At 46.2% G+C, this 18,110-nt stretch overlaps 1 protein-coding gene across 5 annotated transcripts in view; it reads right to left on the reverse strand.

Moving 5' to 3' along the window:
- The window catches only part of ST6GAL1 (ST6 beta-galactoside alpha-2,6-sialyltransferase 1), a 114,539-nt gene that overhangs the window by 64,665 nt on the left and 31,764 nt on the right, over nt 1–18,110 (reverse strand). Inside the window, exon 1 of one of the 5 annotated variants that reach the window (XM_058662138.1) lies at nt 6,943–6,965. The exons of the other annotated variants lie outside the window; for them this stretch is intronic. The gene's annotated coding sequence lies outside the window, so the exon portion shown is untranslated. Of the gene's footprint in view, nt 1–6,942; nt 6,966–18,110 lie in introns of those variants that run through there. 5 annotated transcript variants of the gene reach the window in all.

Consider the following 18,110-nt stretch of genomic DNA (forward strand, 5'->3'; position numbering starts at 1 on the left):
CACAGTTGCAGAACAGTGAGCTAAGTGGCTGTATATAAGACCAGTATTCCATATCAGAGCACGGTACAAGTCCCAGTAGCTCCACTTCCAATCTGGAAAACAACGAAGACTATCTCAAGTATCTTACATGGAAGACCTGAATGGAGATCTGAACTCATGGCTTCGGCCTGGCCTAGCCCTGGCCATTGAGATCATTTGGGGATTGAACCAATGGATGAAATACAGGTATCTATCCATCTATCTATCATCTATCTATCTATCTATCTACCTATCTACCTATCTCCCTCTCTCTCTCACACTCTCCTTTCCCAGGTGCATTAGCAGGGGGCTGGATTTGAAGAGGAATAACTAGATCCCTAATTAGTGTTCTCATGGCATGTGAGTAGCTGCTTAGCTTACTGTCCCATAAAATACCCTCCAAATCTTCTAGTCTGCTTCCATGTCTGTCTTGCCTTAAAACTTTAAGCTTTTAAAGCATCAAATAATAATTAACTTCACACTCCTGAAACCTTTATGCCCACTGCCCAGGCCATATTAAGCATCCAATAAACATTTGTTGAACTGACAGGAAAACAATTTTATGGACAACCTATTATCTGCTGGACACTGTAGGAAATTAAAACACAACCCTCACTATCTCCCTATCAACTAAAGTCCACACCCTCGAGGAGTTTTGGTAGACAAATTCAGGATCCCGAGACACAGAAGCCCACTATCGTCAAAGAGTTATGTTAGTGACCATACTATACAAGGAGAATCAGGATCCCACGGTGGCAGGGTTTTTGTGCACACACCAACCATGGGAGACATCACCAGCAGTCAGAGAAGTAACGGGCGAGACAGTTGGTGATGTTTGAGTCTACCAAGCTTTTATAGGAAGCCAAAATACTGCTGGAAGGAAATGTGACAACTAGGCCATCAAAAAGGAAACTAGCATTGAGGAACTTGGATCTTAACATGAGTACAAGAATGAAGTGAATCGAAAAAAATATGTGTACACAGCTACCAAAAGTAAAATTGGGGTTGGGAAAGCCATTGAGTTCTTCTGCCTCTCTTGCAGGATTTTTGCTTTCCTAACACATGAACTCTGTGCTCTAGAAGATGCAGAGCACACAGGGATGGAAGGACTCAGGAAACTTTCCTTTTCAAGCTAATTAAATGACACACAGCTTATACCGTCTTCCTCCCACTTCACCTGCCCAGCCCTTACTACTTCTCAGCAGCAGCAGTCAGTTTCCTGGACCTCAACCTCTTTGTCTCTAAGCCACAGCACCTTTGCCCACAGCTTGTCACCATTCTTACCATTCTCACCATTCTCACACGTCAGTGAAAGGCCTAAGCAATCAGCAATCAATCTCTGCTGCAATCACCAAGAGCTGACTAGGGGAAGGCCATGGTTATTCCCATTTCAAAAGATTAAGTATGACTAAATGTGAATGTCATCCCTTTGACATTATCTGTAGATAGCTTTGCTCTCATCAGCTAGGGTGATTAGAAAAGTTTTTTCCTCACCAAACAAACAAAAAATAAACAAACAAAAAACAAACTTCCCATTATGTGAATAAAGTAATATGACACATGTATAATAGTTCCCAAATGGGGAGCCACACAGACCTGGGTTAATAGTCCAACTCCACTGTTTACTGGTTCTGTTAACTGGGCAACTTAGCTGAATTCTCCAAATCTTAGCCGACCCATTTGTAAAATAGGAATAGCAGGACCTGGATCACAGCATGGCTACGATTATAATCCATGGAGAGGAAAAATGAAAGAGATACAAGAAGCACCCCACAACCATCAACGTTCAAAGTGGCAGCTATTACATCGGTTCTAATTCCCAGGTAAATATCTCTGATGACTCTCAGGGAGGGAAGAAGGCAAGTTTTTCAGGGGACTTCCTTCATCATTCAGCAGTGTCTTATAGACTGCTCCTGGTCTGTAAGAAAGTTTCCGTTGAGCAGCAGGTACTGGATACAGCAATTAAGACATGGCTTGGGATGCCCATAGCCTATAAAACAATGCCTCAGTTGGAATCCTGGCTTGGCTTCCAACATAAGTTTCCTGCTGGCTGTTGTAGGCATTTGGGAAGTGAACCAGCAGGTGGATGAGCTCTATCTCAATGTCTCTCTAGCTTTCAAACAAATGCAATTTTTAATAAACAAATAAATAAATGAATAAATAAATAAATGCCAAACCCAAAGGGGAAAGAATCTTGAGAAAACCACTGTGACTGAATTTCATCACCAAGGTTGAGATTAGATGCAGTCAATGGACAGGGGCAGAATCTGAGTTTTGTCCAGGCTCTGATGAGACAGTATCCAGTGACTTCCTTCTCTAAGTTATTGCCCTTGGGTTGCCAATGAGACATAGAAAGACATCTGGCAACCATTAGTCCCTGAGGAAGATGGAGTGTGTGTGTGTGCACTGGAGGCATGGTGAGGAGTCTGGAGGCTCCAAGGCTGCAGAGGGGACTTCAGAACAGGCTCCCCTGGGAGCAGGGCAGGGAGTGATAGCCCTGAAGGAGCTGCTTACATCAGCCTCAGTCATCCCTCTGCTAAAACAAGCAAGAAGGAAGCCATTAGCCAGAGGTGGCTTCTATAACAAGGCTCCTCCAGAAGCAAAACAAAACCCTACTCATAAGCAACACACGAAACTGGAGACTTTTCCAATCAGAAGCCACCAACTAACCTCTGCCTGGGCTCTTTCCACTCCAGCCAGTCAAATACATTGCTTTATCTTTCTTCTATAAAAGCTCATGCCATGGTGCCCTCTGAACCCCTTCTGCCCTGACTGTTGCCTGACTCATAAACCACTCTTTGCTCAGATAAACAGCTACATTTACCTTTTTTAAAGATTTACTTATTTGTAAATTTACAGATTTACAGAGAGAAAAAGAGACAGAGAAAGACCCTTTATCCACTGATTCGCTCCCCCAGTGGCCAAAATGGTTAGAGCTGAGTCCAACCAAAGCCAGGAGCTTCTTTCCGGTCCCCCAAGCACCTGGACCATCCTCCACTTCTTTCCCAGGACACAGGCAGGAAGCTGGATGGGAAGTAGAACATCTGAGACATGAACCAGTGCCCGTATGGGATGTCAGCACTTGGAGGTGGAGCATTAGCCAATTGACTCATGGAGCCAGCCCCAACTACACCTTGTTTAAAGCTTTTCTCTTAACACCTCCTTCCTCTCTCACGTACCTTCCACCCTCAGAGATGGGTTCCTTCCTTCATTTACTTAGCTGCCACGCCCTCTTCTTCAGGAACATCTGAAGTTCTCCTGTTTTCCTGGATGGACACTGCAGCATGCTAGCATAGAACAGGCACAGACTGAGCCCCAGGCCCTAGGAGAGTTCATGTCCCGACCACCCCTAATACACCATGATGCCAACTGTCTGATGAAAAGTAACAGAGACTCTTCAAGGCAGTTTGTTCCATTTACAGACAGCTCTGTGGTCAGAGTTTTAGAATATACTCAAAGATCTGCAGACCCAGAACCTAGTTCTGCTTGACTTGTATCTTTAAGATCTCCTGGGACTATCCATCTTTTTAAAAGCTTCATGTCTTTTCACAGTAAGATATCCTTTCAGTCAACTCATGCCATAGCACTAACAGGTAATATTGATTGCATGCCAAGTATAAGCCACATCTTACAGGCAGCAAAACACAATACAATGCTTCCTAGACTTGCTAGGCCCTAATATCGTCTTGCATGCCTATTATGTCCACCGCTGTCCATGCCCCACTGCAGCCGGGCTGAGTCATAATCTGAGAAAAAGCCTGGGAACTGTTCTCCTACAAGAGTCTACAAAGTGAGAATCAGGCAAACTGGAGTATTGGCATAGTGATTCAGGTGTGACAAGCATGGTTCCATGACATGACCCTATTGTTTCTGCAATGTTTGTAGTATGACCTCAGGCTACTTAGTCCCTCCGAACTTCAGGTATGCATCTGTGATTTCGAAATGCTGACAGCATCCATGAGGGGTCTTCAAACACTTCACAGAAAGTATATATTATGAAACAGTTGAGCATGGATTTTAATTCAACTTTCCCACAGACATTTTGCAGTCCTCTCATACTTCCAGGGTATTCAGGAAGCAATGATCATAAACCCTTGAGCAAAATGCCTGGCACCTGGAAATCTCTCCAGAGAGTCATTTTCACCACCGAGTCTAACGACCCCGTAAAGATAACATTCCTATCATTTTTTTTCTCAGTGCCATGCATTTAGCAGTTACAGTGCCTGAGACTAGAATATAAACCCAGATGTGTCCCTCTCCAAAGTGCTAAGGGCCTAAACCCAGTGACTTCCCATAAACCTTAGTAGGAGGGGAAAGAGGAATCAAACAAACAGGAGGACCAGTAACATGAAGCAATGAAGCAACTTATCAATCGAGGTTCTGGCTCCAAACTGATGCTTAGATTTCACCTGTGGGAACTGGCATCAGACAGCCACTCCTGCCAGCAACACACCCCAGAGGGCCACAGCAAGAAAGGACCGTGCACCTTAAACCTTTCCCATGCCAGCTGATACTTCTCTCCTACATAGTCCAGCCTTTTCTCCACGGGACCATCCTGAAGCCCCCACTCCTGCTCCATGTCTAGACCCAGCCCTGTCCTACCGAGCTCCTCCCCTGAAAGGCAGGCCAGACACAGAATTTGTGATCTGCTGTGAGAGTCGTGGGCAATAACATTGCCAGCATAGTGCCTAGCTCACAGATCAGCTCATCACTAGTGCCATAGCTCTCTGGCTTTGCCCCGTTACCTCTCCTTTTGCTGAATACCCCTGACCTAACATTTCAGTTAAAGCAGAACTGCCCATGCTCCCGTAGGCTTCAGTACAAGTGTTCCTACATTTGTTTACACACACATGCCCTATGTTCAGGGGATCAGTGGAGTCTAGTTAGGTTTTGCTGCAAACATACCCCAAGTACAAGATCAATATTGGCCTAGGCCCTGTTGTTGATGTTTTAAGGGAAGACAAAGACCATAAACAAAGAAGGACAAACCATACAGTCACTCGGAACTAAGGATGACCCTAAAGGAAGTCAGCAAAGGTGAAGTTCATCTTGGACTCTGAAGGATGAATAGGAGTTTAGCAGGCACATCCAAGGCCAAGTCAAGACAGCAGGACACTCCACCCAGGGCTGGGGAGAAGTTGTGGGGTAAGTAAGGCTGTGAGAACTACCATGCTGGAAAATAGGCCCACACAGGGTAACTGCTCCAGACATAAGTTTTTCTCAACCCACATGATCCATTAGGATCAGGGGCCAGCTGAGGCTTTTCTAACCAAGTAAATGACATGAAGAAAAGTACTTTCAAAAGTTAATGGAAAACGCATGCTATGAAAAAGTTGTATATGGATTTCAAGATTACTTTACACTGAAATAAACTTACCTTTTAATTTGATTTTTCTGTGAGCTTTCTGAAATCCTCTTGTATTAGACTTTGATTAGCCATGAAGAAGTGAAAAGGGGCCATTTTGGTGAATGAAGGACAATGGCTCCAAATTGGATCTGCAGCTCTACCCCCACATATCCTGGCCCCACTGACACTGAACCCTAGTCAAGTCCACTCTGGAATACCAGGAATGGGGAGAGATGAAGATGACTGATGAAGGAGCTGGGTCTTTGGTAATGACAAACTGAAGTTGAGTCACAGAAAATTAATATTCTGTCCAGTGTCTCACAACAACCAGGAAGAGCTCAGTTCAAATCCCACCACTGCCTTTACCACCCACATAACTTTGGCTAATCTATTTGCCCTCTCTGTGGCTATTTGATTATCTGGTAAATGGAGACAGGAGCCACACATACCATAAACTCTTGGGCTGAGAATTAAAATCAGCTATTCCAAGTGGCAAGGAGAGGGTCCACCCACAGGAATGGCAGCTCTCTCAATACCACCAAACTGATCACTAATAGCCTTGTTTGTCTCTTAAAAGGCAAGGGGGCAGGCCTGGTTGGGGTTATTGTGGGTCACTCCAGCTGGGCTGCAGCTCCCACTGGTTTATGTGAGGGCTTTGTATGTGCTGGGCAGAACCAGGCTGGACTACAAACACCCATTGGTTCTAGTGGAAGACAGGGATGGAAACAGAACCAACCCAGCAATTGCAACCACCAGCTGATCAGGGCAATGAACTGTGCCGGGCCCTGTGCTTGCTAGTACATACAAGAATCTGGTCTGGGAATACCTCAAACAAAGTTTCTTTGGGGATCCCCCCAATCGAGCTTTCAGACTCAGAACACCAACCATCAAATGACAGAGGACAGAACAAGTCAATCAACCACCTCAGCTATATGTTGGCAATGAAAATACTGGGCAAACAGAGACTGTATGATGGACTATGTCGATCAGTAGAATCTCCAACGACCTCATCGTGCTTGGAGTGGTGAGAGTGGCAGCAATTCAGAACTGTTGAACTATCAGAACCACTTGAGCAAGACCCTCAGAGCATGCCCCACATCTGGGACCTGGGGTGGGTGGGAGACTGGGTGGGGCTTCTCCCTTAAAATCTCCTTTTACATCAGATATATTAAGGAAACAATATGGAACTGATTGTCTTAAAAAAAAAAAAAAAAGGCAAGGGGACTTTTAGCCGGTCCCATTGACGCACTAGCCCAGAGGAGCCTCCTGCATCTTCCACCTGAGGCTCTGACCAGTCCCTTACAAGTCACTCTCTGCCCTCCTGGGCTGTTGGCAGTTTCGGTGGGATCATATTTCCCAGCTGACCCAGAGGGCCAGGGAAAGCTGCGGGCCTGGAGCTCAGGGCTTCTCAGAGGTCTCACATGACAACCTGGCCAGGCACAGCTGCTCCCAGCAGGGAGCATGAATAATACAGGTCTTTTTCCGCAAACTCTGGCAAACAGTCTACAATGACAAGGGAAAACATCAGGACCCAATCCTCCCTGGGGCTCAGGGTGGAAGAAGCCAAGATAACTCACCTTGGTCAGGGCTAAACCATACAAGTGACTCAGTTCTGCTGAGGGTAGGAGCTCAAAGAAACCCTAAAGCCACGAGGCTAGAACTGGGGTAGGGGAGAGGGAGTCTGGGAGAGATGGCGGTGGAGAGGTGGGGCAAATCCTGTTTCTGGCAAATGTTTCTGAGACACAGGACAGAGAAAACAGTCCACATGGCTAAGTGGAGAACTGGAAAATGAACTTCATTTCAGCAACAGCCATGGAACACAGCAACACTGTGGCTGCAAAGAGCACAGGTGGCCTCAAGAAGAGTGAGTCCACCTGTCCTCACAAGGTGGGGACAAAGCAGGGCCAGTTCAGCCAGCATTTTGTCCCCTTTGTCCACATTGGTTGACACCCAGTCAGTGGTTGGCAGAAAAGCTAGATGGCTGCAAAGACACGTGGTATGGTGAGATGCAGTGCGGTGTGCTGCAGTGTGATATGATGTAGTATGGTGTGGTGTGGTGTGGTGCAATGTGGTGCAGGGTGGAGCTTGGGCTTTGGCTCCGAGCAGCAGCAGCAACAACAGCAGCCAGCCAGCCAGACAGCCACTACGCAAAATAAAGCAAACTATTTGTTCTCTCTGCAACTGAGCTTCCTCATCAAGAAAATGGGAGACTGACACATTCTTAGAGTGGTTCTTATGAAAACTAAATAAACTCGTGTGTAAAAGCCCATACATTGACACTTGGTAGTTACAGCATTCAGTAAGTGGACTTTCAAGAATCAGACCTCAGTGTTCAGCCTTCAACCTCAACTTTCCATTCTTAGTGGGAGTGCTGTGGGCTGTCCAGGGGTGAGTTGATAAAAGGAGTGCAGAATAATGGAAGATGAAAAATCGAAGGAAAGCAAAGACCTGCACTGTTACACCTCTATAGCCCTAGCCAACGCAGGGACTTCTCTATGTCTCTGTTAAGGTGGGGATAGGGGTTCAGATTTCATCCATGGTCTTCAAACAACTCCAGGACCTGTAACAAGACCTTGGCAACCTTGAGGTGTTATCCTCGAATGGGCAGTAGGGAGACAAGGGGTCATACCCACACAACTCCTTGTGTTAAACTTTCTTCTGGGCAACTGCCCCACCTATCCCTGAACCATCACAATGTAATGCTTTCTTCAAGGCCACCAGTGACATCCCAGTGACCAGTTCCACCCACGGTCAGGATGAAGACCAGGCAAGGGAAGTAGCTCAGGTAGAAAATGTTCAAGATGCTCTATTCTCTGGGCTGTGCAAGTCCAGGGGCATCCATCCATGTGGCATCCCTCTTGTACCAGCCTTCTTTCAATGTTCAGCCTCACTCCTGTCCATAGCATGGATAGGTCACCCTCCCTGGAGACCTCTCTGAACTATGTCCTTGCTGCCTCTCCTGGCTGATTTTTGTTCTTCCCCTCCCCCTTGGTGGGAGGAATGGGACAAGGGGCAGTGGGTAGCAGCAGGAAGCTGGCAGGACCAGAGGGAAAATGCTGTGGGGAGGCTACTGAGTGGGGCTGTGGCTAGGTCAAGTCTGAAGGACCAAAATGCAACAGGCAAACAAATGGATAGGGTAGGCTTGAACCTTGCAAAAAGAGGCTGGGGGTTGAAAAATATTCTTCCCCATTTGGCAGTCTCCCCTCCACTTCTTCTATTGCCTTGCTGCACCTACTACCCAAAATGGGGCTACATCTCACCAAAAGACCTCCCATCAACCTTCCAACCTCTTTCCGCCTGCCTCTCCTCATGCAAGATTCATCTTGTGATATCAGGTTTTGAGAAATAAATCTCCAATTCCCAGACTTAAGGCAGCATCATTCCAGTTTGACTGCATGTCTTTACATACAAGACCATCCCTCTCACCCTATTTCTAAGCCTCTAAGCAACACATCCCTAAGTTCCAGACCACTTAATCTGCTGTTGTTCTGCCCCAGCCAGCTGCCCAGACTTGGCACAAACCCTTTTCCTCCCCTGATGCACCAGCACTCCAAGCCCACCTATCCAATCTCTGCCCTGTGAGCACAACAGCCACTTTCCTCTCTTTCTTCAAGATACTGCAGGCAGGCCTGCCAAAGCTCAGAGCTATTTGCAGATGTTGGAGAACACATTTCTCTGCTCAGCCAGTAATTTGGTGTAATTCCCTGTACTGAGAAGCAAAGCGCTTGCCTTTCGTTCAGTTAAATCCAAGGGGTGAAAACATCTATGCATCCTGCAGGGCCCCACATCCCATCTGCCCAGGTAGGGTACACAGAACAGAGCATCTGCAGGACCAAGCTCATCAGCCACACAGCAGCAGCCACTGCCTCTTGTTTATCTCTGAATTTCCTTTTGCAACCCAGAACAGCTGAGGGCTCCAGCAGACCCTCAGTAAATACTAATTGAATTAATTACTGAGATACTCCTACAGGAAGCAGGGACCCCATTGCAGAACAAAATAATGACAATGATTCACATACCTTCTGTCTTGGGAGGTGACCCAGCTGATGGTGAGATTGTTCTGATATGTGATGTTGAGCATGGCTGCATCTCTCAGTATATTTAATTTAAAAGCAATGGATTTCATATCCCCAAGGTGGGTACAATTTTGTGAAATATCAATTGTACTCCTATATAGTTGCTTTTTAAAAATCTGTAAGCTGATAAAAACCTCACTGTGTTAAGCTGAGTGATAAACTGTGGAGTCATGAACACACTCAAAAACAATAAGTCAAGCCTGCCAGCAGGCAAAGGAGCCGTGAATGGTTGGCCATGGGCAACCTCTCAGAACAGTCTGGAATGTTAGTCCGAAGGAGGTGCCCTGGAGTGGCCAGGCATCAGATCAGTCCACAGTCAAGACAGAGCGCATCGTAGGCTGACTGATGCTATGAAAGGTGCCCCATGGACTGTTGTTCAAAACCAAGGAATCACTTCCTGAGGAAGTATCTTTGGGCCTCCACCCCACCACGCATGACTTCACATGTGACTGTGTTGCAATTGAACATTCTTCTCTTCAGACCACACACTATGCGAAGTTGAAGATTGCGGTTCATTGTTCACAGTGCCTCTTACAGAGGCAAGCACATAGCAGGTGCTCACGTAAACAGCTGTGTGAATGGACACACTTCCCTGGCCACACTGGGGCAAGGCACACACACTCGATTTCCTTTCAATACTGCCCGGCCCTGCAGCTGTGTGTTCGTGACAAAGGTCCCTGGGAGAGGGATAGAGGGGTAAGTAAGGGACAAGGAGTGATAAGAGGCAGCCAAGAGCAGCCCAGAGCACTTATTGGCCCCACTCCCATTCTGCCCTCATGACAACCTGGAAATTGGGAAATATCCCTTCTGCCCTCTTTCCAGGGTGTCCCAGCCAAGCCCTACCAGGCCAGAAACCCCTTGCTAACTTCCAACATCTGCAAAGGAAGGGGTAGACGGAGTGGGATGGGAAGGTTATCACCACCCAGGCAGGTATTGTGAATTTTAAAACCAATGAAAATCTGAAGTATGACCCTCAAACTGTAAGCCAAAAGAGGCCTTTTCCTTCCCCAAGACATTCCCTCTAAGGTTGTCTAATGAGAGTAATGAAAAGCTGATTACTAGAGGGTTTCTCCAGTTATAACAACATAATGATTAAGACATCCATGATGGTCACCCTGCCTAAGTCCTTAACAGCTATAAAACCTCTGTTCCTATTTCTTCATCTATAAGATAAAGAAATAAATAGCATATGCACATGAATCAGGATTCATGTGGGGATTGAATGAATTAATATGTACATAATAACACTTACTTCCTGGTAATAATCATTGAAATACATGAAAAGTTTTGAAGAGGTTTGTGGAGGAACTGGCATTGCATCACATCAGGCTAAGCCACTAGTTACAGTACCAGCTTCTCATACCCAAGCAATGATATCCAGCTGCTCTGCTTCTAATTCACCTTCATTTTGATGTACTTGGGAAGGTAGCAGGTGTTCAAGTACTTAGGACTTGCCACCCATGTGGGAGACCCATATGGAGTTTCCCATTCCTGGCTTCCTATGGCCATTTGGGTATTGAATCAACAGATAGATAATTTCTCACATGTGTGCTTCAAATAAATAAATAAATTGTTTTAAAAATAATATTCACCCCCTGAAAAAAATGAAAATAATGAAAAAAAGAAAATTCAAATAGTAATAATATTCACCGAAAGCGCATATTGTGAAAAACTGTAGAGCTCTTATAAATTTTGCACCAAAATGACATGTTGATTCCACAAACTTAGCCCTTGGTTACTGAGAACAGCCATTGTTCTTCCCAGCACATTGAAACGGTCCTTCCTTCTGTAAGCAGAAAGAGCAAAAAATGCAGTCGGGGGCCTGAGGCCATGGCAGCCGCCCTTGGACTGTCAATGCTCCCATGTCTTCCTGGGCCAACTCCAGAGATTTCTGCACCTTAACTATCCATAAATGCAAATGTTGACACATCAGGACCAGGAAGGGACAGGGTGGAGAGCATGTAAGACTCCATCACTTACAGGCTGTTTGCTCACCTGTAAAAACATCCTTCCTAGGAAAATATATAGCTCCATAAAATCTCACTTCCCAGGGGCCACCCAGGAAAATAAAGAAGACTTGCCTAAGAATGGTGAGCTAGATCAAAAAACAAAGAAGTCACACTTGTAGGGTAACCCTGAAAACCGTGGGAGGGAAACTGAGACCACACAGTTCTGCTTCCCACAGGTGGGGAACCTGCTGTGAGGGTGCAAATTCAGACTACCAGGCCTGGGGAGAGGAGAGAGACAAATGGCCAGCCATTGGGGAAATACAAATGAAAACCAAGATGAGAAATTCCCATAGACTTACTGGAGCAGTTAGAGTAAGAATGGTGACAATGCCAAATACTGCAAGGATGTGGAAGAAGTAGACCACTTTGCCAGTGGTACTGTAAATACAACACCACCACTCTGCAAAAGAGTGCAGTGTTTCCTTTAAAAACTAAAGCGTGGGGACCCAGCACAATGGCTCAATTGATTAATCCTCCTCCTTCAAACTCCAGGATCACATATGGATGCCAGCTCATGTCCTGGCTGCTCCACTTCCCATCCAGCTCCCTGCTTGTTGCCTGGAAAAGCAGTGGACCTATCCCCATGGGGGAGACCTAGAGAAGGGTCCTAGTTCCTGACTCTGAATCAAGCTGTTGTGAGCACTTGGGGAGTGAACCAGCAGATAAGAGGATCTTTTTCTCTCCTCTCTGTAAACAAAAATAAATAAATAAATCTTACCCTCCCCCCAAAAAATCTGTGCAACTCAGCAACTGCTTCCCTGGGTTTCCATCCCATATAAAATCTTTGTTCCGCATAAAACTCTGCACACAATTGTTCTCAGCCATAGTATTTGTAATCACCAAAATAACATACAGTGTGGACACTTGGCCTAGTGGTTAAGAAACTGGTGTTCCATACCAAAGTGCCTTGGTTCAATGCCCCACTGTGGCTCTGGACTCCAATTTCCTGCTCACACAGAACATGGGAGGAGAGATGGTGGCTCAAGCTTCCTACTACACATGTGGAAGTTCAGGACTGAATGGTTGGCTCCCAGATTTGTGCTCAGCCTAGCCCCAGCCATTACGGGCATGTGGGGTGTAGACCAACACAAGCACTCCCTCTCACTCTACCTCCATCTCTACTATTCTCTGATTCTCAGTTTGAAGGGGGAAAAAAGTAATTCAACAGGCAAAATTTAGACTAACATTCACACCATGGGATATCATCAAAAATCAGGAAAGAGCAAACCGCAGATACACTCAGCCACCCCACTTCACATCTCCATGGGCCTCAAGGACATTATGATGGAATGACATGTACCAGTCTCCAAAGGCAGAGCCTGTTGTATTCTTAAAACAGAGATAATATTCTCAAAAGGGTGAAATTGTTGACATGCAGAACAGGGGAAGGAAGCCAGTGTGACAGTAAAGGATGGCACATGGGAGCTCTTGGTGGAGATGGAACAGTGCTGCACTTTAAGTGTACACTTTAAGTTACATGAATCCAGACCCATGAGGAACAACACAGATGCACACACATTATGCTACTGCCAGAGTGCTAGTTTACATATTGTGCTGTAATCATGAAGACGAAACCACTGCAGGAAACTAAGGGAAGGATGCCCCAGAAATTCCTGTACTAGCTACACAACTTCCTTTAGATTTATAACTGATTGATAATTGGAAGAATTTTTAATGAAAAAAAGTTGCATAGCCAATAAATAAGAGGACCAGGATCACAGACCTCATTCTTCTGATCCAAAATTCCAGAGCTTCAACCAGGCCAGATGACCCAGTTTTGATTATGTCATGCCACTTCACATCTCTGCTTTTGCACATGTGAACTTTGCCCCAAGCTGCCCTTCCCTCACCTCACTAACTTTTAATTTCCTTTAAGACCCAATTTACATACCTTAATCTTCAAGCAGCTTCCGTAACTTCCCACCCAAAAATTACTGCTCCTCCTCTACGCTTGTGTGCAAAGCCGTCATTCAACTAGATTGTAATTATTTGTTTTTGTTTCTTACCATCTGCAAGCCACAGAATTAGAGAAAATATTTACAAAGCATTTCCAATAAAAGATTTGTCTGCAGAGCATACAAGAAACTCTTCCAATTCAATGTTAAGAAGACAAACTTGGAGCACCAGTGTGGTGGCGTCACAGGATGATCCACTGTCTGCCACGCAGGCAGCCTATGTGGCACCAGTCACAATTCTAGCTGCTCCTCTTCCAATCCAGCTCCTTCATAAAGCAGCAGAGAACGGATCAAGTGTTTGGGCATCTGCACCCACATGGAAGACCCAGAAGCAGCTTTTGGCTCCCAGCTTCCAATTGGCTCAACTCTGGCTATTGCAACCATTTGGGCAGTGAGCCATTAGACAGAAGATCTCTGTGTCTCTCTTTCTCTCTCTGTAACTACTTCAAGTAAAAATTATTAAATCTAAAACAGAAGACACAAAATTAGAAACAGCCCAAATTTCTTGTCAACATGTGAATGGATGAATAAAGCATGGTATATCTATAATAAGGGGTACAATTCTGCAATAAGGAATAAACCATTGACACAAGCATAACAACAAGGATGAATGTCAAAATAATCCCACTGAGTCAAAGACGAAAACTGTATCATTCCACCCCATGAAAATGTAGAAAATGCACAATAATTTATAGGGATAGAAAACAGACATGAGGTTGCCTGGGGATGGGAGGCAGATTGTGAAAGTGGCAGGAGGAAGGGAGAAGGCAAGAAGACTCTGAGAGGTTGGGGGAGGTGACACACTGGAGAACAGAACTAGGAATGATTTCCTGAGTGTATGCTTATGTCAAAATTCATCAGGCTGTGCAATTTAAACGCATGCAGGCTTTTGTCTATCAACTAGACCTTAACAAAAGTGCACCAACATAACAAAGGTACCACTTAAAACTCATTCTCTGTTCTAGGGGAAAACTGGACATCAGTGATTACAGATCTTTATTCAAGGTAAGCATTATTTGGCCTATTGAACACATGAGGAATCTGGGTCAGAAAGCCTAGGTCATCCAGCAAAACCCACAGACTGACTTCAAAGAGGGGATTCTGTTCTCTGAGTTGTGATGCTTCCACCCACTGCAAATGCTCAGCACAAAGGTGGAGGCAGCCGGGGCGGGAGGGGGTGGGAGGAAGAATGGTTCTAAGATCTCTGTAAAAAGGATCTGTAAAGAAGGAGGTTGGGGCCCGGCATGGTAACCTAGTTGCTAAAGTCCTCGCCTTGCACGCCATAGGATCCCACCCATGTAGGGCACCAGTTCTAATCCAGGCAGTCCTGCTTCCCATCCAGCTCTGCTGTGGCCTGGGAAAGCAGTGGAGGAAGGTCCAAAGCCTTGGGACCCTGCACCCATGTAGGAGACCCAGAAGAAGCTCCTGGTTCCTGTCTTTGGATCAGCTCAGATCTGGCCATTGTGGCTACTTGGGGAGTGAATCATTGGACGGAAGACCTTCCTCTCTGTCTCTCCTTCTCTCTATATTTCTGACTTTCCAATAAAAATACATAAATCTTTAAAGCGGGGAGGGGGCGTTTGAGGGACAGCATGGGAAAAGGGTTTCTGAATCAATGAGAAAACCTGCACTGCTTTCAGTTCACCAATTCTCCTGCCAGCCAAGCCAGCTGTGCCTGCTGCAAGAACAACCATCCCTCTACAGCCTGGGCCAGTCTCAGGAAAAAAAAAAAACAAACCTCAAGTTCCACGGGTGCCTAAACCATGCTATTCCCCTTTCTGGGCCTCCACTTCCTCTGAGGAAGACCATAAAAGCTAACCCACAGCCTTCCCAGGAACCTTTCCGGCCCACACACACAGCTCCGAGTGCCCTGCTGAACCACACAATTCCTCCTCCTAAACTTGGGCAGGTGCCACACCTGAAAAAAAAAATTCTCCATCACCTATGAAACCACACCAGGCCCCCCATCAATCCCAGTAGCAGAGGCAGAGCACGCACCCCCACTTACATGCAGCGACGGCTCAACTTACCCCTCCCAAGCCCTGGGGAAGTCTTTCACAGACCGTGACCAGACCCCACTGCCAGCCCCATTTTTGATCTTTTCCCCACCTGGCAGATTGAGTGCCCAAATCTCTACACATTAGGCGCCTGGGAATCCAGGAAGAGTCAACTTGAGCCATAATGCTGTCTTCTGTATTCCAGAAGGAAAAGCTGGAGATGAAGGGGTCCCAGGATAAGTAGGACAGAGAGAACATTCTGCAATCTTTATGTAGGAAAACCCCTCCTCCTGCTGCTGCTGCCAGAAGAAAGAGCTGGGCCAAGGTTTCTTGCCCCAACAACCTGGAATGCTTAGCTGAGCAAAGAGTAGGCTTTCAGTAAATATCTGTGAAACTAAATTACACCTCTCTTGTCAGAGGAGTAATCTCTTTCCTAGCTACATAGGAAATCCAAGGCTATCCTTTCCAATGTGGGTCCCAGCAAGGGCTCCTGAGGCTGAAAGACCACCTGCTTCTACCTGAAGCCCTGGGGGTCCAGGGGCCTTGCACCTCAACCCAAGGGGCACCTGGAGTACAGAAAGAATGTGTGTGGGACTCCACAGGTGCACCTTGGCTCAAAGCTGTCTTCCACCTTAAGGAGAAGCCCTTGGGATCTGGGAGGAATAGTGGAGCATTTTGTACAGCTCCAGGCATGAGGTTTGCAGCTGTTGAAGTGGCTGCAGAGTTGGGAGCATGCTCCCTAAGGAGAGACTCTGCTCATGCGCACTGTTTTTGGTGAGATCCCAGGTGAATACTTGCTGCAAGAAGCACTCATGGGCTTTGAGAAACCTTGGAGGTCACAGGCAGGCTTAGCTTCCAGCTCTGTTCTTTAGGAGCTGTGCAATCTTGGGGAAGTCTCTTGATCCCTTTGAGGCTCAATTTCCCTATCTGAGTCAAGGGTGTAGACTCCTTGGTAGATAGCCTCAAATGAAATGAAATCGTGAGGCAGCACAGAAAACAGAGCCTGCAACCTTCAACTGACCTGCAACTGACACCCTTCCGTGTAAGTAGAAGGGCGTCTCACACAGTTTGTGAGAAAATACAGTGCAAAATATTATTTTGGTGCAAAAAGAAATTGAAATTCATGCATAGCTTTTTACAATACACAATCGTCCATGAACTTTGGACACACTTGACCTCAGTGATAAAATCTTAGCTGGTTTTGTGAGTCAGACGGATAATCAATAGTTAGGGTCTCAATCCCTTGGTGAAGCTACTTTTTGAAAATATAGTATCTTGCTCTGTCAAATTTTTACCAAGGTCATTTTCTAAGGCAGTCCTCTTGAAGGAAATCAACGGACAAAATCAAAATATCAATCCCCATCTCTGAGTTATTGTCACCGCAAAAGCAAAGAGATGGCCAGTCACACCTTTCCGATAGCCTTTTTGTTTTGAACAATGAACTAGATAGGATCAATGCCCATTGTGAATGAGTTCTCACTCCACCCTCTGATTTATTTGTCCCCCTCAGTGGGATGGTGCATAAAAGACACCACTTTCATCATTTTCTCAGGCCTTTCCTCCTTTGGAACGCCCTCCCCAACCCCTTTTACTAAGGCAGGAAACTTCTCTCCTAAATAAATCTTGCTTTGCTCACTGAAATTGTCCACGTGAAAATTCTGCTTTCCTGTGAGACAAGAGTTTACTGTCATCTTTCACATCAAATTCCTCGCCACAGTTTGGCTGAAACAGAACACCAACGTGGCCCTGAAGGGGAAGGGGTCTTCCTTCCCAGCTGGAGGAGCATCTTACAAAGTGCCCTAGGGCCAGAACAGCAGAGGGCTTGAACTGCACTGTGGCCATGGCAGCAGGTACAGGAAGCAATCTAAGGAAATGGGGGTGGGTTTGGGAGCCAGAGCAGGCAGCTGAAGCACCCAGGTGGCCTTCGGAATGAGAATGCCAAGAGTTCAATGATCTGGTAGCTGGAGTGAAGCGTCACCTGCCCCCCTCCCCAGGCTCCAACCTCCCCAGGAGCACATACTTTCACTGGTGGCATTGACAATCACCAGCTTTGTATGTGACCTGGCTGCTCAAGAAGAAGGCGGGGACCAGATAGCCTCTGAATGCCTTTCCACTTCTCTAACTTGTCAAGCTTACAAAGATATACTGGCATTTAACCAATCACACACGCCTCCCCCGGCTCCTCCAGGACACAACATAGGGAAGGCTGCAAGTGGTTAGGGAACCAGGAAATCTGAAAGTGGAGGAAGGAGGCCAGAGGCTGGGGCTGCATTATGCTAATTTAATTAGCTCTAATCTGCAGCAACAGCAGGGACTAGAAGAAAGAGGCTTTTGTTGAAATTTCACATTTGGCAGGAAGTTCATCCCCCCCCCCACCACCACTTTTTCCTCACCCCTATTGGAGATTCTGAGTCAAAAGCTCTGATTTCAGTCCTGGCTCTCACATCCAGCGTGGCTGAGGCTTCCCTTTTACACTTCTCTGACCTACTCCTTGACTTTTCCAGGAAGGAAATATGCCCCAGATGTTGGTCAGTAAATGGAGGGTTTTCATCTGTCTTTATGAAAGCGTGTCAGTCACCCACAGACTGCCACGGGAGAACCCCTGTCAGCTTCTCTCCATCAATTAAGCCCCCTCCCTATATGGGCAGAAAGTTGGCCAGGATGCAAAGCATGCTTGCTGGAATTTGCTTAGGGGACTCTCGACACTG

This window comes from Ochotona princeps, chromosome 3 (assembly GCF_030435755.1).
Source record: "Ochotona princeps isolate mOchPri1 chromosome 3, mOchPri1.hap1, whole genome shotgun sequence".
Lineage (NCBI taxonomy): Eukaryota > Metazoa > Chordata > Mammalia > Lagomorpha > Ochotonidae > Ochotona > Ochotona princeps.